We start from the raw sequence: 26,438 nt of genomic DNA, 5'->3' as shown, positions 1-26,438 counted from the left end.
CTGACAAAAGACTGGGCAAAAAATGTGAACAGATACTTTCTAAAAGATTTATAAATGGTTGTGAGCACATGAAAACATGTTCAACATCATTGGTCATCAGAGAAATACAAAGTAAAACCACAACGAGATACCACTGCACACCCAGTAGAATGTCTGAAATAAAACACTGTCGAGGATATAGAGCAACTGGAATTCTCATGAATATTTTATGGAATATGAAATGATATCAACACTGCGGAAAATAGTGTAACAGTTTCTTATGAAATTAAACATGTGCTTGCCATATAACCTAGCAATTGCACTTCTAGATATTTACCCAAAAGAAAGAACATCTATGTCTACAAAAAGGCTTGTACGTGAATAGCAGCTTTATATATAATAGGCCCAAACTCTACACAACCCTACTGTCTATCAACAGGGTGAATGGAGAATAAGATTTGGTACATCCATACAATGGAATACTACTCAGCAATAAAAAGAAATAACTACTAGCATATGCAACAACATGAGCGAGTCTCTAAAACAGTATGCTGAATGAAGAAAGCCAGGTACCAAAAGGTATACACTGCATAATCCCATTTGTATGAAAATCTGGAAAAGACAACTGTAATTTATAGTAATGGAAATCAAAGAAGTGGTTACTTAGGGTTGAAAAGATGGGAGGGTGGGGGAGCTTTACTGCAAAAGGGGCATGAGGGTAATTTGAGGGAGTGAAAATATTCTGCATCGTGACTGTAGTGGTGGTGTCGCAACTACATGCATTCGTAAATCTCATGGAAGTGTACACTGAAAATAGGTGCATTTTGCTGAGTATAAATTGTATCTCAACTAACTTGATTTTTAATAGTTCAGTCTTGATAATTGTAGAATGCCTTGTGAGTTGGTGAGCCATGTGGTTCATTGAGATATAGATTAGAAATGCGTCTGCCATCTAGTCATACATGTTTAAAAAGAGTTTATCGTTTATGTGCATATTTGTCTTGCATGTTTTTTTCTGATTGAATATTTGTCCATATTAGTGTTGTATATCTTGGAAATAAAGAGAATATATGTAGTTATGTTTTAGGTCAGCACAGCAAGCAAGGACCTAAAGTTATTTTAGAAGAAGCTTATTTTGACTAGAATTATGATATATCCCTTCTTTCTGGGGTAGGTAAATTTCACAGAGGATTTTACCCAAACCCTGGCTTAATTTAAAGACTCTAATTTCCTAAATCATTTATAATTTTGTCATTTGACAAATATTCAGCAATATTACTTAGAGTTTTTAAAGCTAATGCCCATATTTGTAAGTCTCAGCATATAAAAACCATCTGTTTTCTCTCCTATTCAAATAAATCTGAAAAAGCAAAGTTGCTGTATTATGAAAATAAGACTTTTTGGCCCACTAGATATATCAAAAGGTAGAATGAAATATGTTTGTTTAGATAGTCAATGATATAACTCCTACAGTACCAGTTTTAAGGTGGTATGGGACCTCAAGGTAACAGCTTGAGGAAAATGGTAAATTATTTAAATAACTGCTTTTTAAATTGAAAAATATATATATATATAATCCTCTAATTGTATAATTTACCTACCCCAGGAAGAAGCTGTATACCATTGATCATTGAGAAAGGATAATAATGGGAAATGAATGGATTTGGGGTTAAGGCCAAATAGTAGGTAGCACCCAAGGGCCAGCCTTCAATACAATGGTAACTTGGATGCTATAGCTTGATAGGCATTGTGACGGTTAATTTTATGTGTTAACTTGACTGGGCCATGGGATGCCCAGATATCTGGTTAAACATTATTTTGAGAAGTGTCTATGAGAGAGTTTCCAAAAAGAATAGCATTTGAACGGAAGGACTGAGTAAAGCAGATATGGGTGGGCATCATCAAATTCTTTGAGGGCCTGAAGAGAACAAAAATGCTGAGGAAGGTTGAATTCACTCTCTACCTGACTAGTTGAGCTGGGACATCCATCTTCTCCTGCCCTTGGTGTGGCTGGTTCTCAGACCTTCAGATTCAGACTGGATTCTACACCATGGGCTCTCTGACTCTTAGGCCTTTGAACTAGACCACTGGTGTTCCTGGGTCGCCAGCTTGCAGACAACAGGTTGTGGAACTTCTCAACCTCATGACTGTGTGAGCCAGTTCCTTATAATAAATCTCATTCTATTTATCTGTATATCTCTATTGGTTCTGTTTGTCTGGAGAACCCTGACTAACACAGGCACGCTGGACCCTAAAGTCCACAATAGGCTTAGGGCAAAGAGATTATTTCCAGATCCACCTGCTGACAGGAATAGGACTGGCAGACAGAAGCTAGACAGAGCTGACTGTAGGCTAAGGGGGCTCATCAATACCTGAATAAGACCAAGCAGGAGCTGAGCCCCGAAATCGTGCAATCTCTGCTGTGACACCTAGGACATTCCAATTTAGGAAATAGAGTAGCAATGTCATCTGGAATACTTGCAAGCTTTTGTGGCTGCATGCTGGCAGGCAGCATCATTTTTGGGTCCGCAAATACCAGTCTGTCTAGTCTTTCTTCTTTGTGGATAAAAAGGAAAGAAAAATAACACATTGCATTTACTATGAACCACCTATAAGCCCATTGCTTATATTTCATCTCAACACCACTTATTGTCCACATTTTCATAACAGGAAATCATGAAACTGAAGCTCAGAAAAATAGTCACTGTAAAGCTCACAGATTAAGTCATTATAATTGAGAATTAAATTCAGATCTGTCCTCCCCCCAAATCACTGTTCTTTCCACAACTTTGTGAGGCTAGGATGTCATCTTTCTCAGTACATCAAAAATTGATAAGACCTTTATGGACAGATTCATACTAATCAACTTTGCAGGAGACTAATTGACAAGTATACAATGAGAAATAAAACTGACAAGAAAGACTAGAGAGCTTGAATAAATAGTTTAGTGCATTCTCTTCACTAAATTGAAGAGTTACCTGGGAAGCAAAATTATATTAAAAATATTGCTTGGTCAGTTTAAAACAGAAACAAAGGACTGGAATGATCTTTAAGATAAGGTGCTTTCGTTAAGACAGATGAATGCTGTCTTCCTCAGTTTGTTACAAGTTGGGTTGCCATTGGTGGTGCCCTTGGTCATTGCTTACTCTCCAGTGAGCAGTGCTGAGTGCAGGCTACCAGTGCCATGCTACATGCACGCATCACATGAAAACACTTCTGTTTCAACATCTTTTACATCCATTTATTCAATATATATTGTGCATCTCTAATAACCAGACTGTTCTAGGCACTAAGCATACAATATTAAATAAAAACAGTTAAAACTCTGCTTTTGATGGAGAAAGTGTTAAAAACAATTGTCAAAACCAAGGAAATTAAAACATTGACACAGCTACAGCTTTAGACATGCAAATGAGTTGTTTTTATAAATTGATTTTCTACAATGCTATTCTCCAGGAATCGCTATCCTTCAAAAATCTGAGGATGGTTTGCTATCGTCCCTGTGTGTCTACGTAAGTTAATGAATGGATGAAAAACTAATACTGCTTGCTGTAAAACCAGTAGTTCTTGGGCAGATTTTATCTTATAACATTCTCGAGTGTTCCTGTAGCTCCTCTTAGCTCATAGGCCATGGAATTCTTCAAAGATTTACTAAATCTCTGAAGAAGCCCTGTAAGCAAGCAATCGCAGTGGCATTTATTATACTCACACAACAAATGTCACCCATTTTGAGTGTTGTCTGTTCCTGGGAGACTGCCGGCTTGGTTCTCAACTACCTCTTACTGTAGACCTTTCTGAGACAGTGACTTCACAGTGGTTAATGTCAATGAAAACGTTCCGTAGATTCATACCAGGTGATCTGGGGATTGCGTGTGGCACTGTTACCTTCGCATCACTAAGAGGACTCCATGACCTTGATTCTGCCTTACTTACTTTGTATTCTAGGATTGGGTTACATAAAATACCAGGAGAAATAAGTGGGTGATGGCTGAAAATTGAAACTCTTATGATTATATAAGAATTTTGATCAAAATCCCACTTGTAAAAGAATTTATCCTAAGTATGAAAGCAGCGTTTGCTCTCCAACCCCTGACAAAATAAAATTTAAAAACCAATCTTTAAAATAATAGAAAGTCCTTGCTTCTACAGTGATTAGTAAGATTTTGTACAGTAGATTTAAATGAAACAGCTTCTGCCTTGAAGCAGTTTTCATTCAAAGCCTGAGTGGCATACAATTTATACACATACAATTCGATGCCTTAGTCTTATCTTGGGAGGATGGGCCACATTCTGCCTCTTGCCTTAACTACCCCTGTGAAAGCTCCATTACTGGAGAGGCAGGAAAGCCTAGGAGTTGAGTGTGTAGCATCTACAGTGAGACAGCCAGCGTTAAACAAGCATAACATTCACTAGCTGAGTAATCCTGAGCGAGTTACTTACCCTCTTCATGCCTCAGTTGTCTTATTCGTATAAAACGAGGCGTCGTAGTCCATGCAGGCTGTTAGAATCCCATAGATTGAGTGGCTTAAACAACAAACATTTATTTCTCGCAGTTCTGGAGGTTGAGAAGTCCAGGATCAAGGTGCTGGCAGACTTGGTGTCTGGGGAGAGCCTGCTTCCTGGGTCGTAGACATCCGTCTTCTTGCTGTGTCCTCACAGGGTGGAAGGGGCGAAGGAGCTCTCTTGTGCCTCTTTTGTAAGGGCACTAATCTCACTCCTAACCTGGTCACTTCCCAAAGGTCCCACCTTCAAATACTGTGACAATGGGGATTAGGTTTCAACCTATGGATTTAGGGGTGTGGTGGACACAAACATTCAGTCTGTGGCACAAAGGTAATAATAGTACATATCTCAAGAGTACACGAGGTTGTTGCGAGCGCTAAAGGAGTTACTACCTGTGACATCCTTAGAACAGTGCCTGACAAAGAAGGTATATGCTCAATAAACATCAGCTTGCTACAAGCAGGGCTGACTCAGTAACACACACTTTGTTCTCCCTCCACTTCTGCCTCACTTCCCTTCTCCCTCGCTCTTGCTTCCCTGGGATTGCAGTCCCTAATAAAACCTCAAAAGAGCCAGCATTGCCTGAGGATGCCTTTCTGGAGGTTGGGCAGGATGACTTCTAAGATTGCTTAACGCTAAAGCATCCCATGTGTGGTGCCAAGAGAGTGAACCTGCGGTCAGAGGACCCAGTTCTATGTCCTGGTTTAATAATGATATCCGGATGACCTTGGGCTAGCCATTTAACCTCCTCAAATGTTGCTGTTCTTTTTAGTAAATGAGTATAGAATGTAATGTATTTGATTCTGTGTAAAACGGCTTTCTTCACAAATTGATTGTAAGGGTTGACTGGGATATTTATATGAAAACAGTTCGTGACTGTAGATTGACACAAATCTATATCTGTTGGAGGCAGTCTTATCCTCCCCACCTCACATTTGCATAGCTAGGGACTTCTGTCCCCTGCCTCGAAAGGGTGAGTACTGGGGAGACCTCTTTTGGTCTCATATTCCTCCTCCCCCTAAGAAGCAGAATGACTCAGGTTTTCAGTGGGTAGAGCACGTGGTTCATGTGTGGCGGGCCTTCTTGCTCTCAGGCATCTCCATGGAATCGGATGAGGTACATGCTCCTTCATTCTAGCCCTCCTCTTAACCTCCTGCTGCCCTGTTAAGCACATAAGCACATCTGTTCTTCTGCATGCATATGCCTATTATTGCTCACTTTCCTTGTCCTGACAGTGACAACGTACATGAGGCCACCCTGCTAAACTTGCAGTGGGTTAGAATAAACAAGGTACTTGGTATCTGCCCTACAAGTTTGGCTATCCTCACAGCCAGTCTATAAGACTCAGGGGGAGGAAGCTCCCCCTACTGTAAGCTACATGACCACCACAGTTTACAGAAGCCTTGAAGTCTGGAGGTGATTAGCAACAATGAGGCTGACAGTTTGGGAGTCTATCTCCATTTGGTTGGAATCTAGAAGGAAATAGGGATGTTTCCTCACGGCCCCCTAGATTGCTCAACCTCTAGCAATATCTACAACATGAGAGCAACTCTATCCTCAAACATTCATCACTTTCATCCTTTTACTGACGTTAAATCTTCAAAAGGGAAAAGTGAATTTAGAAAGGTAAGTTTACAATCACTTTCCCTTTGAAAATAAAATAAGAGAGAAAAAAATCTGTTTAGAGGTCTAGATGTAAAAACCTTTAACAAGAAACAGATCCTAACTGCATTGAGCTATATTCAGATGGAAAGCCAGCTGGCCACAGGCCAATTGTGCCTCCACGGTCTGTTCAGAACTGAGCACTCTGTCTGTTCAACAAAATATACCATGAGCAGTAGTCACTGGTTATTTAACATGGGTTTTCACTGCTAGCAACAACAGTTCTAAAAATAAACCAGGATAACTATTATACTTCACTGAATATCTGTAGGACAGAAAAAGTGCTTAAAACACTAGGGCAGAAAAGATTGACACCAACGTACCACTGTTGTCTCAAACTCATCAGAAAGACTGCTGTCTCATTTAGTGGGACCAGTTTCAGTTCACCATGTTAGCTATAAAGGTTACATATTCTCATGGGTTTGTACTACTCCAACTTAGCTAAGAATCCTCTTCTTTGAATAGTTCCATGTTAGCACAAGTCACAAGAAAAATTTTGATTGAGATTTGAAAGGCAGAAGTGAAGCAGCAGCCATGTTGTTTTATGCCAGAAGAGTTGGTGAACCAAACTCTTGCATATCATCACTTATCTGCTGGCTCACCTTGCTGGTGTCCAGCAGGCAGCCCTGGGCATGCAGCTACTTCAGCTCCTGCCAGATCCTCCTTCAGCTTCTCTGACTTCTGCACCAGGTACATGTTTTGCTCCTATAGGACATTCGTGTCACCAAAGTTGGAGACTTAAAGACCAACGGTTTGTGGGGTCCAAGTTTTCTTTTCTGTCCTCCCTTCACATTCATTTTCCCTTCCCAGTGGCCTCAAATTTCAGTACCAGATGTAAAGACAATGTCTTATGTAGACTGTTTAACAACTTCCCACAAGTACGTAAGCTCAAATTCTTTAGTAAATCCTAATGCTGTTTTTCTGACTGAACCTTGACTGACACAGATTTTGGTACTGGAAGTGTTTCCACAGGAACAGAACCTTAAGGGTAGGTTCTCTGAATTAGTTTTGCATTATCTGGAATCGATTCTCTGACAGGATTAGATTTAGAGTCATTAATGACCCTGTTCCCAGGGATGACAGCCAATGAAGTACAGCAATGAGCTCAAGCTCGTAGCATTTACTGGCATGATTATATTCTTTATCACCCTGAAGCAGCTGGCCTGATAGAAGGTAGAATGGCTTTTTGAAGGCTCGGTTATGAATGGTTACTCCAGACCCCAGAATGGCAGGGTTGGGATACAATTCCAGAAAATGGTATATGCTGTAAATCAGCAACCAATAGGTAATACCAGTTCTCCCACAGTGAGGACTCACAGGTCTAGGAATGAAGGGGCGAGAAATGGAGTAGTTCTTCTCGCTAGAGCTCAGGCAGTGAAATTTTCGCTTCCTGTACTCAAGACTTATGACTCTTAGGCGTTTTAGCTTCCAAGTAAGGAATACTTCCACCAGAAGACACAGTAGTGGTTCCACAAAACTGAAAGTGTAGACTGCCACCTACCTTGTTTGGCAACTTACACCAGCAAGTCACCAGGCAGAGAAGGGAGTTACTGTAATGGCTGGCATGATTGATCTTGATTATTAAGGAGAAATTGGGCTGCTTCCACACAATGGGAGTAAGGAGGACGATGTCTGGAATGCAAGAGATCCCATAGGGCACCTCTTTGGTACTGCCAGGTTCTGTGAATGAATCAATGAAAAAACCACATCAACCGGATTCAGGCAGGACTGCCGGTGGCCCAGATCCTTCAGGAATGAAGGCCTGGGTTACCCTACCAGACAAGGAACCATGGCCATCTGAAGTGCTTGCTGAGGGCAAAGGGAACTGAGTAGAGGAAGATGGCAGTTTTAGTCACCAACTGTGACCACATGACCAGTTACAGAAACAAAGAATGTAATAGTTTGAGTATTTATTCTTTATTTTGATATAAAAAATATATATTTCTCTTCCCCTGTCCTATTCTTCTAGTATCTAACATAAGATAGTAGGAGCTAATTTCGTATCTCTGTATTTGAGTTACAGAATATCAAGGGGGAGTGGGACTCAGCTAGAATGAACATCACCTGAAGATGGGTCCATAGACTCAGTCTCTTCTTTGGAGGGTTACCGTGTTTTCGGTTATGTGAGGGGATTGTTGCATTATGTTAAACAGAAGCATGATCTTGTCTATATTTGTAAGGTAAGTGTGGTTTAAGGAGGTGGATATAGATGGCAGATTGACACTGGGTGGAATGTAGAGGATTTATATGTGTCAACTTAGCCAAACTGAAACTACATTTCCCAGAATCCCTTTCCTTGAATAGTACCATATTCCCGTGAGTCACAAGAGACATTTTGTGCAAGATTGGAAGGCAGAAGAGGCAATTATGTTCCTTTAATGCTCAGAAAGTAGGTGCAGAGGCACCAGGCGCTGCTGCAGTTTATACACACTGATGCTTATATGTCGGCTCATCGTAATGCCTGGGACAACGATGGGCATGTATCTGCTCCAGCTCCTTCACTTCTCTGACTCCTAGACCAGGTGTGGGTTTAGCTTTGTAATAGAAGAACATGTCGTCGTCAATTTGGAGGCTTGAGGGTGGCGAATAAACAATATGGCTTTCAGTTTATTGTGAATTCCAGTTTGTGCTTCTGGGTCCCCGTTTGTCTTCTCTCTCCCCATCACTTCACATTTCTTTCTCCTTCCCAACTGCCTGCCCTACAGACTTCAAGCTTTAGCACAGATGCAGTCACAACAGTTTTACTTAGACTGTTTAGTCAACTCTGATAATTGTGTAAGGTCAAATATATTTATATATACAATCACTACATGTGTCTATGACCATATATAACGCATATATAAATAAATATAATTATGGTACACACACACGTATAAATAAAACCACCAGCATCTAGCATAACACTCGACAGGAGATAGGCACCCAAACACACATGTTGAAGTTAGACAGTAAATTGAATAGAACTGAAAAGACAGTCTGTATGAACATACTTAACGTTTTAGAACAGTACAAGTTAGTCTCACAGTTCTGTATCAGAGCCTGCTGGCTTGGCTGATTCCTCTGCTCCAGGTCTCGTGAGGCTGAAGCTCTTCGTTTCCTTCCTGCAGCCAGAAACTTAGAAGTTATCTGAGAGCACTCGCTTTCCTGCTCCCTCACCATCAGCAACCACCTCCTAGCAATTTTACTTTCTAGATACTTCTGGAATGCATAACTTTTTGCTTTTGGGACGTGAAATGTGTGTAGGGAAGCAAACAGGTCTTGGAAGGGTGGGCAGGGAATGAGAGCTTCCATTTTTGACAAAGGGCTTACTTGTCATTTGTGGGAGGAATACAAATTAATGTGTGTATGTGTGTGTGTGAAGATTTTTTTTTAACGTGATTGTGGGGTAACAGGAAAAGAGCAAAGGAGCAGGTTCAGTGTAGCACTTAAAAACTGCACCTACTTGGAAATAACAGACAAAGAGCCAATACTCCTAAAACTGGTTTGTACAAGTCTCATAGAAATTGTTGGCTGACCCTTTGTGATTGATAACGCTTAATCAGTTAGTTGGTTTCAGAGATTTGGGGATGCAGATTTCATATGATTATAATATCAAGTTCTGTTTAGGTGTATTCCCCTTTCTGACATTCTCGGAGAATGTTTACCTACTCACAACTTATGTACATAGGTAATGGATGTTAAAGGAGAGAAAAAGAAGCCGCTCGGTAGAGAAAAGAATGGGGCCATTCCTCTTTTTATACACCACATCCATCTCAGCTTCAGGGCCCTGGTTTTTTCTTTTCTGGCATCCAGGTTACATATAAAGAAAAACAGAAACTTGGCAAGGAGATTTAGAGACAAGCTACACAGCTTGAGCCGCTGGCAGGAGAATCAGAAAATTAAAAAGCAGTTGTACAATCCTGCTGCCATTACCGGTCGGGGATTTCCTCAGAAGCGAAACGTTAATGGCCGTGGTCAAGTTCAACGTTTTCCAAACCTAAGGCTATCAACCTTGATAATTGAGTCTATGAAGTGTGACGTGTTTAATACATTTTTAGGGATTAGAATAGAAAGCGAGAGTAACTTAATTACAAACATAATTGTAATACGAATTAATCGTGTTACAGGACTGGACTTCCCTGCTGTGATAGGCATGGTCAGAAACTTCAATTTTCTTGCTTTGTGCATTTTGATAATGCAAAATCACTTGTGCTATTTCAACAAAGGGATGATCTTGCAAGAATTATTTCCTCTTCACTATGTTTTTTCCAGACAGTTATATATAGTACAACTCTCTGTTACATACGGCATGCACGGTCACGCCCATGTGCCATATGAAGACTTTTATGCCCATGGCATCCCTTTAAACTTGAACTTCACACATGGCCCGTTCTCTTAATCCTCAGAGAAATAAACTAAAAATTTCATAGTATTTTTTCTAATTTGAATCCTTATTTTTTTATTACTCAAAGAAACTTCAATTACTTCTGTTAGAGATAAGCAACAAGGGAGAGGTTTGCTCTAGAGAAAATAAGAAGGGATCTGCTGAATTAAACATAAAATCGTGAGGGGCTTTCACAGCTTGTGAGAACATTCCCTGTCGTTTACCCATTAACCGAAGAGCTGGTGATGTGCAGAGATCAACGTCTGCAGCCATAGGCGGTTTTACTCTTTCCCAGCTCCTCATTATCGCCGCCACCACCCTGGCTCCGGGCCTCGCTCTCTCTCCCCTGGACGTTGTAACAGCTTCCAACTAGTTTCCTCCAAATCAGTCCCCTTCTGAACCTGTGCCTTCAGAAAAACATCCCTGCCGGGTTCCTTTTCCTTAAGTACTGTGCTGACCATGTCACATCTCTGCTCAGAAGCTTTAATGTCTCCCCACTACTTTATCAGATTAAACCCAAGCTCCTCAGTGAGGCTTCACAGCTCTGTCCTATCTTCCTCTTCCAGAATCTTCTCTCACTGTTCCTTTACCTCTCCTCTAAATATCAACCTGACTTTATTTTCTTCCTGTTTGCTGAGCGCCCATCCCCTTCTTGCCACCATAACTCTGCTGTTTCTTCCACATCAATTGCCATCTTTTCCTGACTTATGCCAATTTTTACGTCATTTTTGTCAAAAAAATGCCACCAGCCATTCAAACCCTCTCTCAACTGCAACCTCTTTCATTAAGATTTTTTTCTGACCACTTCCTGCCCTTCTCTCCCCAGATGAGAACTTCTGTCCGTGCATCTTTCTTGGTATTTATCTTCTCCTGCTTTATATTATAGTTATTTCTTCCTTCAGAATAATCTGTCTCAATTTCTTTAATCGACGCTCCCTTTTAGAAAAAAAATCCAGTACTCTCAATTTAATGTTTTTTGCATTTTAAAAGAAAGGAATTATCATGACTAATGAAGAAATCAAAGTAATTATATTATTGATTTTGCCTTTTGAAGCTATTATGGCCCCAACAGAATCTCTCCATCAGTTGATAATTATAAATCAGTATAATCAGTGGATTATGCCGAACATGTATGTAAAAACTTAGCGTAGTACCTATCCCATGGTAAGTGCACAACAATTGTTAGCTATTTCTATGATTACAATTAGCTCTTTGAGAACAGAACTGTCAGATGTTGGTTGCAATATTCACAACTGGCTGGTCCATTAAGTGATATGATTTTTACCTCATGGCAAATTTAAGATCATGCCTTCTCAATAATCACAATCAATAGCAGTAATCTGCTCCATGTTTTTTATGACATGGTTTATGGGCTTGAAGAATAAATGAAACAGTGGCTGGGGGGGGGGGACAATGTAAATTAGTGCTGTGTGGGTGGCAAAGTACTGGTAAGTTGACTCTGGGCATTTCTGGGCATCACTGTGGATTCAGAATTGAATTGTTTTCACATTGAAAAAGATGCTCTGATAGATAGTTCAGCAAATCAGGCAGACAGCCATTTCAGAACTTTAAATTGTTCAACTGTAATCACCAGTGTGTCATCTCAGGGCTTGGATAGGAAATATATCATATGATTCAGATAACTTGTTGAACCCATACAAGACAAAATATCTCAGTTTTTCCAACTCAGTGATCTTAAATGGGGGTTAGGTAACAAAAGGACAAATGAATGATGTCAAACAACACCCACTTTAGTAAAAAATCGTCTATGGTAAGGTATTTACGAGCCTAGAATCACCAAAAATGTGACTTTTCTGAAGTTTTCAGTTATAGTTATTAGGAAAGAAGGCTCAGAAATTGAGCCAACATCAAGAGATAAAGTTGGAGATTAAACTCAATCACCTCTGTGTTAAAAAAGCTATGAGCATTTCCTTGTCAGATGGCTTAGAAGGATACAATCCAAAATCATGGTCACACCAGAGGATGCCATTAAATGCTGATGAAAATACTGTCAAACGTTCCAGAAAACATTACATCATCCCTTAAAATTACTTTTTTTTATTAAGAAAACAAACAAATTGCATTTTACAAGAAACAAGGCAAACCATCCACGAGTATTCCTTAAATTAATGCAGACAATGGCATGGTTATGGAGTTAGAGAAAGAACTAGGAGTTCAAAGCAACACACTAACCTGGTTTTGAATCTTATCAAAAAATTGAGTTCTTTACATCATTTTTTTACTCCCTTATCTTTAAATTGCAAAATAGTATGACAAAAAATTTTCATTAACTTGACTAAGACTTTTCAGCAAACAGCCAAGAAGGCTCCCAGGAATTTTACGATGTGTTGTCTGCATTTCTGCTCTGCCCACACAACTTCTAGCAGTTGCTGACATGCCTTGGTGATGATGGGCTGAGTTTGTAAAAAGAGCCTCCATGCTGTGTGCTGCTAATAGAGGAGACGGTCTGAAGGTCTTGAGTGATCATAGTTAGGAAGACCCAGCCGGGGTGAGACAGCTACCAGCCTAATGAGACAGGGTTGTCCGCAAGGCCCCTGGCCAAAAAGATTGACCCCTAACCAATCGGCAAGCTAAGGGAATCAGATAGAGACCATCAAGATCCATATTCTGCAGCCTTGGGTCTTTCTCGGGCTTATGCATGTGCCCTAGCACCCAGAAGTTGTCTGGAGGTGACTCTAGCCCCATTACCATACTAAAAATCACACCCGGGGTGGAGAGCTGGCTTGCTAATAATACATGCAACTCGTATGGTGGCACGTTGAACAGTAGCACAAGTGCAAGCACAACCCCACCTCTACATAATATGATGAGGCCCTCCTCCCCAGCCTTTGCCTGATGAAAAGTCCCACAATCTGGCTCCCTAAAGAACCAGTCACTTGCTCCTTTCCTTTCTGCACCGGCTCTCTTGTGCTTCTCCTGTGCACAAGCTAACACACTTTTACTTTTCTACTTTCATTTGTTATCTCTCTTGATTTCTATCCTGGGGAATAACAAGAACCCAATGTGCCAGTAATGTGGGGTCTGCGGGATCAAAGAAGGCTTCCCAGGGGAGGGCACCTGTGAGCTGAGATCTCAGCCATGGGTAAGTGCTGGGGGAGAGAAGGGGGTGAGTGAAGAATGTTCCCTCTGAGGAGAGAGGACAGGGAGCAGGGGGGCCTGGAAGGAGCCTGGTTGGGAGGCTGGGGAATGACAAAGACTCTTTCCTTGACCAAATTTAGTCAGGCTCCTCTGAGCCATCTCTTTGACTAGGCCTTGACCTTTCCACCTCCTCCTGGTCCCGTCTTTGGCCTAACTAGCCCAGTTTTAGCAAGAATCCTGCTGAGTCACTTTAGAAAGAATCCCCACCTTTGAAATCTGATCAACGTGGCCTACCTTCAGCAGGAATCCTAAGTTGATTTAGCAAGAACCCCCTGCCCTTGATGTCTCCTCTTAGGAATTTTCCATCACTGACCGCCTCACTCTATTCATTGGCTATAAATTCCCGCTGTCCTTGTATTCCTAGTTGAGCCAGATCTCTTTCCCCTGTCGTGACAGTCTTGACACCTATTGCGAAAGTCCTGAATAAAGACCTCCTTACCGTTTTAACAAGTCCCACATAATTTTATCTTTAAGAGGAGGGGCGAGCAAGGAGTTAGGGGAGAGGAGTTTGAGAAGGTGTTGAAAGAACTTTCTAGGCCCAAGATGGAGCCGCTCCGCCTGAGTGTCCCCTCAGCAGACAGACGGAGATGATTTTCATGTCCCTCTAAGTGCTCCTCTTGACCAGAAGTGCAGAGTACCTAGTCAGCCGGTGCCCCGACGCCAGGCCAGCACTGGGCTCTGTACTTCTTTCCTTGGGTGGTCTCTATTAAAGGAGAATCAGAACGGAAATTCATTGAAGAGTTTTAAGCCACTTAGCGACATGACCAGATTGCATTTTTGAAAGACCATTCTGGCCTTTAACAAAGAACAATAGTACCAGTTTAAAAATTCCTTACGATATGTAAAGGGCTATGAAAGAAAAATGAGCTCATTTATACATATGCAAATCTGCACCACCAGAGGCCACACCACACGGGATTTGAAACCTTGGTCAGCCCATGGATATCAGCCTCCTCAGGTCCACGTTCTGCTGCCTCAGTCCACCTGCAGCTGACGGATCTTAGCAGTGATTGGCTGTGACCACGCCAGCTACAGAGCCCTCCTTGGCACTGGGTATGTGTGGTGGGGGCACTCGCCCGAGCTGAGACTGGGTGGGGCTCCATGGGGACAGTGTTTGCTCCCAGGACTGTTTATACCCTCAGGTTCTATTTTAAGATAGGGCAACAATAAGTTACTATTTTGAGAAAGCACCTTTTTAACTGCAAATCGAGTACCTAGGGTCGAGCAGGAGGACGTTATGTAAGCTGAAACCATTAAGGGCCATTAACACTTTAGGCAAAATAGGTTCCTGAGGTTAAGAGAATAAGAACAGTTGTTGAGGAAAATAGAACAGAAGAAGTTTTGGGTGAAGGAAAGTAAGTTTTGGGTCTGAGATGTTCCATGTTGTGAAACCATGAGCAGGTGGGAGCTGGGAGGAGAGTGCACAGGGATCCAGTGTGAGAGCAGATAGCCCTGACGATGGACTCCAGACAGGAAGGGAAACCAGAGCCCCAGAGAAGCACTGGACAGTGTAACGTGCAGTCTGTCAGCGTATCTGCAGGATGCATGCCCCAGTGACTGACTGTCAGTGACTCTAAGGGGCTTAGAGGAACCTCCGAATTGTCTCACTCCATTCTGGAATATCACTCCATCCTTGTTTGCAGGAAGAAATAAACTCACTTGTATGACTTCCCTTCTGCTTTTCAGAAGAGCACTTTCAATTAAATTTTCTTCTGATGTTTAGAATTTGCCTCAAAAACACAAGTATGGGGGTCAGCCTGATGGTGTAGCAGTTAAGTTTGCTCGCTCTACTTCAGCAGCCTGAGGTTCGCTGGTTTGGATTCTGGGCATGGACCTACACACTGCTCATCAAGCCATGCTGTGGCAGCATCCCACATGCAAATAGAGGAAGACTGCCACAGATGTTAGCTTAAGGCTAATGTTCCTCAAAAAAAACCCAAGTATGCCATCTCATTACTAAACTTGACTCACTGACAACTTTGTTTTTTTCTGATTTTTTAAAAAAGGGGCCTCCTTACAGTACACCCTGTAAGATTTTCCCATCCTCTGTTGAATTGTGGCATGTTGCTTTTCCATTCTCGGTCAGCTAATTAGCAGAGCAGGTAAAATTTCTAGCACGAAAATTAGGAAAGCATCTGGAGGGATGCATTTTGCTTCATGACTGGGCTGCCAGCTCCTTTGAGATCTCAGTTTTTTGGGATTTGGTTATGGTATGTTATCTTGCTTTGTAAGTGTTTGAAAATAGGATTGAAATTTGACAGGTGGGAACATGAATCATGTCTGACAATGCTCTTCCAATGAGCAATGGAGGCATTTTAAGAGATTGAGCTGGATGCACTTACGTATTCTCTGGTATTCTCTGTGTGACTAACTGTGATAATGACGACTAACAAAAGGACTTGTTGTCCTGTAGGTACACTCCGATATTATATCATAACAGCTAAAAAGCACAGTTGCTTCTAATCCTTTATACAAGAACGGCCTGCAATCAAGGCCTCCCAGTGTACTCATCACGCAGACACAGGTATTTTAAAAAGCTGGAAAACTAGGCAAGAGTAACCAACATCACGTGAGTTTTTTTCCCTCCCACCACTTTTCTGTGGGTGGCAATCAGCGGTGGATATTATGTGGCAATTGACCTTTACAGAAATGAATGAGCATTAGACTAGAGCACCGATTGGTAAGAATTTTGCTTTCATTAAGCAGTAGGAATTGTGGCTTTCTATTTGGGTCAGAAAAGCTTGACGCAATTAAAGTTTTAATTGGAAACATGCTAGCCTTAATTACCTGTTTGTCACTCCTGTTTGATGTCAGTGGAAATGGTCCTACTTTTGATTCATAGTCCCTAGTTCCACCCCCAACCGGCCCCCTATGGCCAGTTAAATTGGTTGAGCTAAAACCTAGAATATTCAGTATTGGAAAACCACCTTCATGGTGGGAAGAGACCCTCACAGGCTAAGAACACAGGTAATTATGTTACGGACTTGAGAAAACCAGCTCCTTTTGTTGGAAATGGTTACTTGAAGCATCTGAGAGTTCTTTTATCTTCCCAAAGTATGTTGGTGATAAAGTTGACTTGCATAACACAGGGCCAGTTCCATTCCTGCCATCTAGGCCCCAAAGGCAGCAGGTTCCTTCTCCAACAGGCTCACTGCAGCGCAAACTACCATCCTCCCTCAACCCCCATCCCCACCCTTGCAAGTGCTCAACCGCACAAGGGGCACTAGACAATATACGGGGGTGGGTAGGATGCTCTGGAGGAAGAAGCCTTATGGCCTGTGGTGCACTGAATGCTTAGAGGGAAGAAACCCTCCTTATTCCTGTGTGCTCCTCACCATACACACACACACACACACACACACACACACACACACACGCCCTGCCCCAGGGCTGACTGCATCACTGAGTGCACTGGTGATGTCTAATGCATAGTTACACACTGATATGATGGGCCAGGTAAGGTCTTCCTGGCCCCTAATACCACCTAAACCAATCTGTCAGATGAGGGAAATTCTGTAATAAGAGGGGAAGCGATGGGTGTTAAGGTGATATTTTGAAAAAGCCTTTTCTAACTTCCAAATGACTTGAATGAAATGACACCAGGTCATCAGCATTCATTGCTAATATTTCCTGAGCGTTACTATGTGCCCATGCTAAACACTTCACAGATTTTCAAATCTCTACCCTATCCTTACAGAGTATTTGCTGTTATCCCTACGTAGCAAATGAAGGGACCAGTTACTTTGCCTGGGTGAATTTGTATAAGACCACATGAATAGTAGTAGCCAGATCCTAGCAGTCCATCTGCAGAGCAGGGACTCCTGAACCATTTTGATATCGACGAGCTCGTTTATGAACGAGGGTACACAAGAAGGAGCCCATGCTCCTGAGGAAACAGGACAGAGAACTGTGTCAAGAGGGGAGAAGGAGAGGCCTGAGACACAGGCGGTGAGGGAGGCAGGGCAGGGAGCCTGGGGGCCCTGTGGGGAGAAAGAGTCACGTACAGGTAAAGGAAGGTTTCTGACACGAGTCTGCCTGGTTCCTGCTTTAAAACTATCTAGTTTATGCACAATAGCCAAGACATGGAAACAACCTAAGTGTCCTCTATGGAAGAATGGACCAAGAAATTGTGTTACATATATACAATGGAATATTTTCAGCCATAAAAAGAGGAAAATCCTGCCTTTGGTGACAACATGGGTGGACCTTGGAGGCATTGTGCTAAGTGAAATAAGTCAGACAGAGAAAGACAAATATTGCACGTTCTTACTTATGTGTTGAATCGGAAAAAAGTCAAACTGATAGGAATAGAGAGTAGAATGGCAGTTGCCAGGGGCTGGGGGGGTAGGCGAAATGGGGAGATATTGGTCAATGGGTACAATGTCCTAGCTATGAGACAAATAAGATCTGGGTATCTAAGGCACAGCATAGTGATTATAATTAACAACACTTTGTTATATACCTGAAAGTTGTTAAGAGAGTAGACCTTAAATGTTACCACCACATACACACACATACACACACACACACACACACAAATCATAATTATGTGTGGGGGGTAGAGGTGTTAACTAACCTTGTTATGTAATCATTTTGCAATATATACATGTACCTAATCATCACAATGTACACCTTAAACTTACATGTTATATGTCAATGATATCTCAATAAAGCTGGAAAACAAAGCAAAACTCCAAAAAGCTCTACATTAAATATTTCTCACTCCAAAAAAACCAAAACTGTCCAAGGTTGGCCATGCACATAGATTGTCTTCGCCAGCTTGGCTTGGTCCAGGCAGTTCTTCTGAGGGGAAATAGGTCTGTGTGTTAGTTTCCTACTGCTGATGGAAGAAAATCCCACACATGTTGTGGCCTAAAACAACATGAATGTGTCCCCTTGCAGTTCTGGAGGCCAGAAGTCCTAAAATCAAGATGTTGGCCAAGTTCTGTTTCCTGCAGTCTCTAGAATCCATTTGCTTGCCTTTTCCAGCTTCTTAAGGAGGCCTGCATTCCTTGATTTGAAGCCCCATCCTTCATCTTCAAAGCCAGCAGCATAGCATCTTCTAATCGCTTTCTCTGCTTCCATCATCAGGTGGCCTTTTTCTGACTCTGACCTTCTTGCCTCTCTCTTATAAGGACACTTGTGGTTACATGGGGCTCACCTAGATAATCTCTCTGGGTCAGCCACGTCTCCATCTCAAGATCTTTAACTTAATTACATCTGCAGAGTTCCTTTACCAAGTAAGGTAATGTGTTCACAGGATCTGAGGATTAGGATGTGGACGTCTTTGGGGTGCCATTATTTAGTCTACCATAGTCAGTAAAAATCCAAGGTGCTAGAAATCCAATCTTGTATCTGATGACAAAAATCATGATGATTGGAAATCACTTGTGTTGTTGATTGTGGAAAAATGGGAATGAGTAGTGACATGAGTAGTGACGGATAGAGAAGAATTATTATGATCAAAGTTTTAAAAACTTGTATTTGCTTTTAACCAACAATTTTAAAAGCATACATTCCTCCAACTGTTCTGCTGTGTTTGGTGTGGTCCCCAGGGAAGGGGAGGGACTTACTTTCTCACCTCTCTCCGGAGAAGCCTCTCGTCATCTTTGCTCCCCACTTCTCTGCCTGGCTTTGTGGCTTTACTCCTTGTCCTTCTACAAACCAGCAACATTCTCTCTTTGGTTCTGTTTGTAACTAACTGTTCTTGCTCTCACTAAGTATATATAAAATCTGTTGCTTTTAAACAATAGCATTCAGGTGTAGTGGTCTAAACTTATTTGTCCCCTCTTCCCACTTTAAGCCAAGTTACAGACCGGTTTTAACACTGGTCACAGATTCCACGTGTATAAGTTAGACTGTGTTTGGCTACAAGCAGTAGGACACTCAAAGCTAGTCAGGACTTTGTCCTCCCCAACAAGGATTCTGGAGCATGTTAAGCTGGAGAACAGCTCAGAGATGCCATCAGGGCCCGGATTCCTACTGACTGCTCCTCCTTCCTTAGCATGTGGCCTTGACCTCATGGTGTCAGGAGTGCTACCCTCTCAGCTTTGAGTCCATGTCTCAGGGGGGAGGGAGGTGAGCCAACCACAGAGGAGAACACCGCCCCACCTGCCTCTTCTATAACGTGTTCCCACTTCTCAGTGACTTCTGCCTGACTCTCACTGGCCAGAACTGGGTCATATTGTCAGTCCACATACAGGAAAGCCTGGGGAGGTGAGTATTATAGCTTTCTGGATTCTCATGGTCAAGGAAAAGAAGGAAAGTGGGGTTGTGAATGGCTGTGGGTAGCCAAGCCAAAGTGTCTGCATCAGCGTGCTCCAGAAGCACTGTAGAGGGAACTCTGGATTCTGGAGCTGAAAAAATCTGTATTACCTGAGATGGAGCTAAGCTTACCTTATGCCAATGGCTGCTCTGATGGTGAATCCTGCCTGCATCAGGGATGCCCCCAAAAGTTAATTTTTGATCATGATTGCTATAGTATCTAGAAATTTGTCAGAATTACAATTCTATGAATTGGGAAAAGTAGAGTACATCTATACCGGTACAATATCTTTGACAAAATTTCATCTATACCCTTATGCTATATCTTGGCACTGCAAAAAAGATGGGATTTAAGAAAAGAAAGATACTTGAGAGCTTACCAGGATTTACTCTGTTATTTTAGGGATGAAACAGACCACAGCAGGGTTGACTTGATTTTCCCAGGGTTACGCAGTTAGTGAGCGACACAAAGGGGCTGGTCTCCAGAATACTTTTTCCTGCCATGAGCCACCTGATGCTCAGCCCCCGAAACCTGTATGGACCTGAGGTCTATGTCTTCCCCGGGGTCCTGCCCGGGCAGCTACACAAACAATGGTTTACACAATCTCAGTCTTTCTTTTCTTTCACACCCAGAAAATAATTTCATGCACACACTGCTGTTTCGATCAACACATTTTCTATTTATATTTTTATAGACTCAAATTGATTTTAAGGGGGAAAATTTTTAAGCTGGAAGTGAGGAAATTCACAGTGTTTGTGTGTCTGTCTTAGTGACAGCTAAAATATACTTCATAGACAACATATCCACTTGTTAAAAACATAAGTAGGAACATCTTGAGACGAATGTTTATTTTTAAATATTGAAGATGCTAATATCTTCAGTGAACCATGAAATTAATACACAAAATTTGCTAAGTAATGTTGCCATAGTAACTTTAGATGCAGGATTGACTTTGAGATTCTCATATGCTCGTAATTTTTTCATTCTAATAAACTTCAATATTGATCTTTTTTAAAGAAAGTGAAATTCAGTACCTGTATGATATACTGTCTAGCTTCTTGTTAGATATTAACCAAAATAATCACACCAGTTCTCTATTTTCTAAAATAATTCTCCAAGCAGTGTCAAAGTACTAATTACTGCTTTGACACATCCTTTTCTTTTACTTTTAAGCAAACTGACGTAAAAATCAGTAATTTAAAATATGGCTGTAGTCTTTTTAAATAAAAATTTGAAAGTATTCAAGTCTCTAAGCTGGGTCCTCTTCCCGTGCGTGCCAGCATCACAGTGTGACCTTGATGATGATGATCTTGACTCAGTGTCTCTGGGTTCGGTTCCCTCATCTGTAAATGAGGTTGGTGGACTCGATTACCTCTATGGTGCTCACAGCGAATGCTTCAAAAAGAAGCATTTGCATCATCTTTTTAGTCCTGCACCTTGTTCTCACCGTATCAAGCCGGGAAGCTGAATGTCTAAGTATTATGAGACAATAGATTTATCACAGGAATTAAACCTTTCCCAGGTATGGGGCAGCAGCGAGTGATGGGGAATCAATGGTCTGGTAGGGGAGTCGGAGGGTCTACAGAGTGCTTGACCAGTCAGTTGAGAAGCCAAACACATGCAGCCACAGAAGTGGGTCACAAAGGAGGAGCTAGTAGAGAAGTCTACAGGAGAAGTCTCTGGGTCCACAGCCAGGTGTCTGGAGATAGGCTTGGGGCCCCTGTTGATCAGCAGGGTCAGAAGTCAGTACGTTGAAACTGGGACCTGCTGGCACCTCTGACCGTATGGCCTTCAGAGATGGAGGCTGCTGCTTAATTTGCCTCCCAAATTTTGCACAAAACTCTCTGTTGGCCAGTTCTAACCCAGAACCACTCAAGGATGAGGATTCTCGGAAATGTGGTTCCAGCTTAATTAATTTGATAATAGAACAATTTAATGCAAACACAACCCAGTAACATGGAGAGATCTTTGTTCTGTTCCCTCTACTATTTATTCAGTCCTTCTATATTCTATGCATCTTTGTAAATAGCCTCAAATCCTTGGTGCAGAAGGTTAGGTAACAAAAACTTTTAAAGAAGTATGATTGTGAAAACATCTGAGGAGGTAGGGACCATGTGGACAATCTTAAAGTGAAGCTTTGGTCTAGAATTAACCTGAGGAGTCATACCAGCCCCTCCCTCCTCACAGATGCCCAGGCTGTGGGAGGAAGTGTAGGAGGCTTTGCAGAAATGGGACACAGAGCCAGAAGGGAAGGGGAGGCAGTGGGAGGCAGTGGCAGGTGGAGATACAGGATCGGGAAAGCACAGAGAGACAAGCTCAGGGGAAGGGAATAGGAAGCATTAGAGGAAGAGGAGTTTGGAAGAAGCAGAGGAACCATGAAATTTAGAGAAACAACACTGAATGCACATCTGGCTGATCATAAGAATTACCTTGGGAACTTTTTTCATTACAATGAAATATTTTATATATCCCAAGGAATATAGTTACCATCTATTCAAAAGCTGATGCATAATAATACATCAATACCCACCATCCAACTTAAGAAAAAGAATATTGCCTGCTGTTGAAGCTTCCGGGGTGTGGTCCCAGAGTGCCTCTCTTGTCCTAGGAAGATAACATCTGTCTTGATCTTAGAACCCAGAAATGTGAGGCTGCTTTTCAAAAGAATGCAAAGCAGAGTAAATGGTGTGAGTGATAGGACAATAGATCCTGTTTCATTGAGTAATTTTTCTTCCCCAAGAAGAACGTCATGAAGTTTCTGAGTACTCTAACCATAACCCCGCTTCTCTGCACTGCAGAGGCCAGCTGGGTGGTGCCCAGACACATTGATAAGGTCTGAGTGGGCCGGCAGGGGTCCTTGTTCTTACTTTGACTCCAGCATGTTACACTTTCACTTCTTTTGCATTTTTTCCAGGCACACTAGAGTCTTACGGTTAATACGCCTAAACTAGCAGAGTAACCTCATCTGCAAATAGGGGCTTTCTACAAATTAGAGTCCTTGTAACTGAGATAGTTCTTGTCCCTAGAAATTCAGCATTTAACAGTCGTATTGAAGGCTGTTACTTTGTAAATGATAACTTTTCAGGACCTTTCTGAAAACAGGGGTATTGTTCTGTTGCCTATTCTGAGTCTTCTAGATTGGTCTCTCTGGGTCCTTTTAGCTTTGTAGGTTCTCAGCAGTCAATAAATACAAGGAAATCATAAGGCAGGGCGTTTTAGGTGGGTGAGAGGAAGTAACAGCAGAGAGAAGAAAGCTGGAGGGTGTGACTCCTTGAGGAAGGGATTGTCTTATTCAATTTTGAATCCTTCCCTGTGTCTTACACTTTGTCTGGCACAGAACTGTTTGTTGAATTGTTGAGTTGAGATGAGACTCAGAACATAATTGGTCAGCAACGCTTCCACAGCTTTCTAGTTTAACCATGCTTTTTTATCATCTACTTTGATTTCAACTCCACTGTTTGAGAACTGCAAGCAGAATTGAAATCCACAGAGAACACTCTCCAGCATCAGTGTGTCTGCCAAATGCAGTGGTGACTCAGGAGTGGCCACAGAGCAGCCAATCGTCCTTCAGGCCTGTGAGTATAATTGCCTCCAAAGGGTCAGAGATGAGTCAGCATTTTCCATCCTCCATCTTGGTACCCAGGTTGTCAGAATGCTCTGTACTAAACTCCTGAGACTGAGCTGGCATGGGTTAGGGTAAGTGGTGAGCAGGGACCATGCACAGGCCCGACACATGGAGAAACTGCGAACTAGAGGCAGAATGTTCTAGGTATTGGACCCAGGTCTGACTCGGTCAGTGTGGCTATCGGGCAGGTTTTCTCAACCTCAGTACCATCACCATTTTGAATCAGATGACTCATCGTTGTGGGGGTTGGTCCTGGGCACGTTTAACAGCATCTTCGGTTCTGCCCACTAGATGCCAGCAGGCAGCCCCCAAGTTATGACCGTCAAAAATACCTCCAGAAATTGTCAAATGTTCCCTGGGGGCAGATTTATCCCCATTTAAGAACTACTCTTAGACAGAATGTGTCTACAGCAGTTTTTCTCAAAACCTTATCCTAAACCACCTGTGTCAGAAACACCTGGTGTGCTCATTGAAATACAGAGTCCTAGAGGCCATTCTAGAATATATTTGATGAGCGTCCTAAGGAATTCTTATAGTCATGAAGTTTGCAACCCATGGTCTTCACTGATATTAGAAACAGAGATTCTTTTTGATAATTCAATAATAAATGGTCTATAAGTAAAACTGTTTTAATTAATTACTTTTAAAGGCAAGATTTTCTTTAAGAGAGCATTTCCATGTCCTGAAGGAGGGGGTTTATCGATCATAAGCAACTCTTGCATAGTCCTTTAACATACTATTTTCCAAAACAGGTGTTGCCATCTGCCTGGCACTGCCATTCCTTACTGCCGTAATCAATGGCCCTTCTACTCGAGTTGGCCAGCACAGCATTCAAGGCCCCCCACTCATCGTTCATGTTGGTTTGGGCAAAGAAAGCCCTTGTTATTATGTAAACATACTACCTGGTAGAGGAAATCCTTTACAACTTAGTACCACTTGGTTTTAAGCATAATCTTAGCATAGTGCGTGGAGGACGGTAAACAGACATTTTAATTTAGATGAAGGATGAGCTGTTTCCTGAGTTTTGAATATAAAGTAAGTTTTTTTTTTTTTTAAAGATTTTATTTTTTTCCTTTTTCTCCCCAAAGCCCCCTGGTACATAGTTGTATATTCTTCGTTGTGGGTCCTTCTAGTTGTGACATGTGGGACGCTGCCTCAGCGTGGTTTGATGAGCAGTGCCATGTCCGTGCCCAGGATTCGAACCAGCGAAACACTGGGCCACCTGCAGCGGAGCGCGCGAACTTAACCACTCGGCCACGGGGCCAGCCCCTAAAGTAAGTTGTTTTTGTTTTTTAACTAGACAACTTCCAAAGATGCTTCTGTGGAGACAACTTCAGTCTTAACATTCTTTGATTCATGAGGCGCTGGGAGCTATGTGCCTGGCTAATTTGGGGAAGGGGCTCAGATGTTATCAGAGTCCTAGGTGAGGGGCTTACAGGGAATGTGGTACACAGACACTGGAGCTCTGGGCACTGGAGGATTGAAGCTGCCCAATAAGATGTGGAAGAATGGAAAGAAGAACAAAAAGATTCTAAAACTTAACAGAGCATGCCTTAAAATTTTGCTTAAGGCTGACTGCGCCAAGAACAACAGTGAATGTTTGTAATGCACTTTCTACACATTTAGTGGGCTTTATCTCATTGAATCTTCTCAGGAGCCCTAGGAGGAAGGCACTCTGTATTCTCCATCGCAGAAGGGAACACTCGTGTTTAGAGCAGAACCACGACTGAGCTCAGGTCTTGCTTCTCTAATGGGTGTTCTTTCCATTACCTGATGGACTGCCTAGATTCCAAAGAACCCACTGGGAAACACCCTCCAGCGGACAAACGTTCACAGGCTTCTGGGGGTCAGGCAGTTAATCTGGTCTATGAGCATGGCTTTTGATCTGGTTCATGACTTCGTCTTCTCTTGTATCAGCATCCTATCTGCCTGCCACGGTGGGCTGAGGGTTGGAGGGGCAGAGCCAGCCCAAGGGTGAGGTAGGGACTGGGAGGAATGTGGGAGGAGTCAGCTGGACCATCTCCCAGGGGTCTGGCTCCCTAGGGCCTGCAGAACGGGATGGTTCTCCAGGCTGGTGCAAATGGAGCCTGGAGCCTTTTCAACAGTCCGGAGCCCTTCTGCTGCACACACCCTTTTGTGCCTTCTTTTCCTCTCTGAGACACTGTCTTTCATCTGAAGTCCTTCACTTAAAAATGAAAGGGAGCCAAGGAGGATGCCTTCCAAGGGCAGCAAGGAGGCCAGGACGGTTTTTCCGGCTGTGCATCCCTGCAGGGAAGCCAGAGGCTCTAGGGCTAGGCAGGGACCCCAGAGGAGACTGTCAGTCACTGTAGGGGAGAGGGAAGGTCAGGACTGACATAACAGGAAGGCCCTTCAGTGCTGAGTGTCTGCAGGGAAGAGGCCGCAAGCTTGCTTTATTTAAAGCAGGAGAGAGAGAGAGGGAGAGAGGACATGTGGGATTCTGATTGGACCATATAATCTTCATGTCCCTTCAAGTGTATTCACATCAGAATTTGTTGGTACCCGTTCAGCTCTGTGCTTCTGCAATTTTGTCATCTTGGCTGTCTTGACTTTCTTGTGTTTCCTCCCTTCTCATCTGGTTTGGAAAACATAGTGACTGTGCAGGCAGGACCCATGGCTGTGACAATGTGACTTACAGTTGCCAGCACACTCTATTACCTCGTATCTCACTTGTGGCCCCCCCAAATTCAAGTTCCCCAATCACGTAGGAAATGTCCATCAGAACATAAAATCGAGCTATCGTTTGGCTTCAAACCGTACTATTCCCCTGCACGCGGCTTCTGGCCTGGCCCCAGACAGAGCTACTGGAGAAGGGGCCACCCTGACCCACGGCACCTCTTTCTCTCTCTTTCTGTGCAAGGTCA

This window comes from Equus asinus, chromosome 24 (assembly GCF_041296235.1).
Source record: "Equus asinus isolate D_3611 breed Donkey chromosome 24, EquAss-T2T_v2, whole genome shotgun sequence".
Lineage (NCBI taxonomy): Eukaryota > Metazoa > Chordata > Mammalia > Perissodactyla > Equidae > Equus > Equus asinus.
This window is presented reverse-complemented; position numbering follows the sequence as displayed.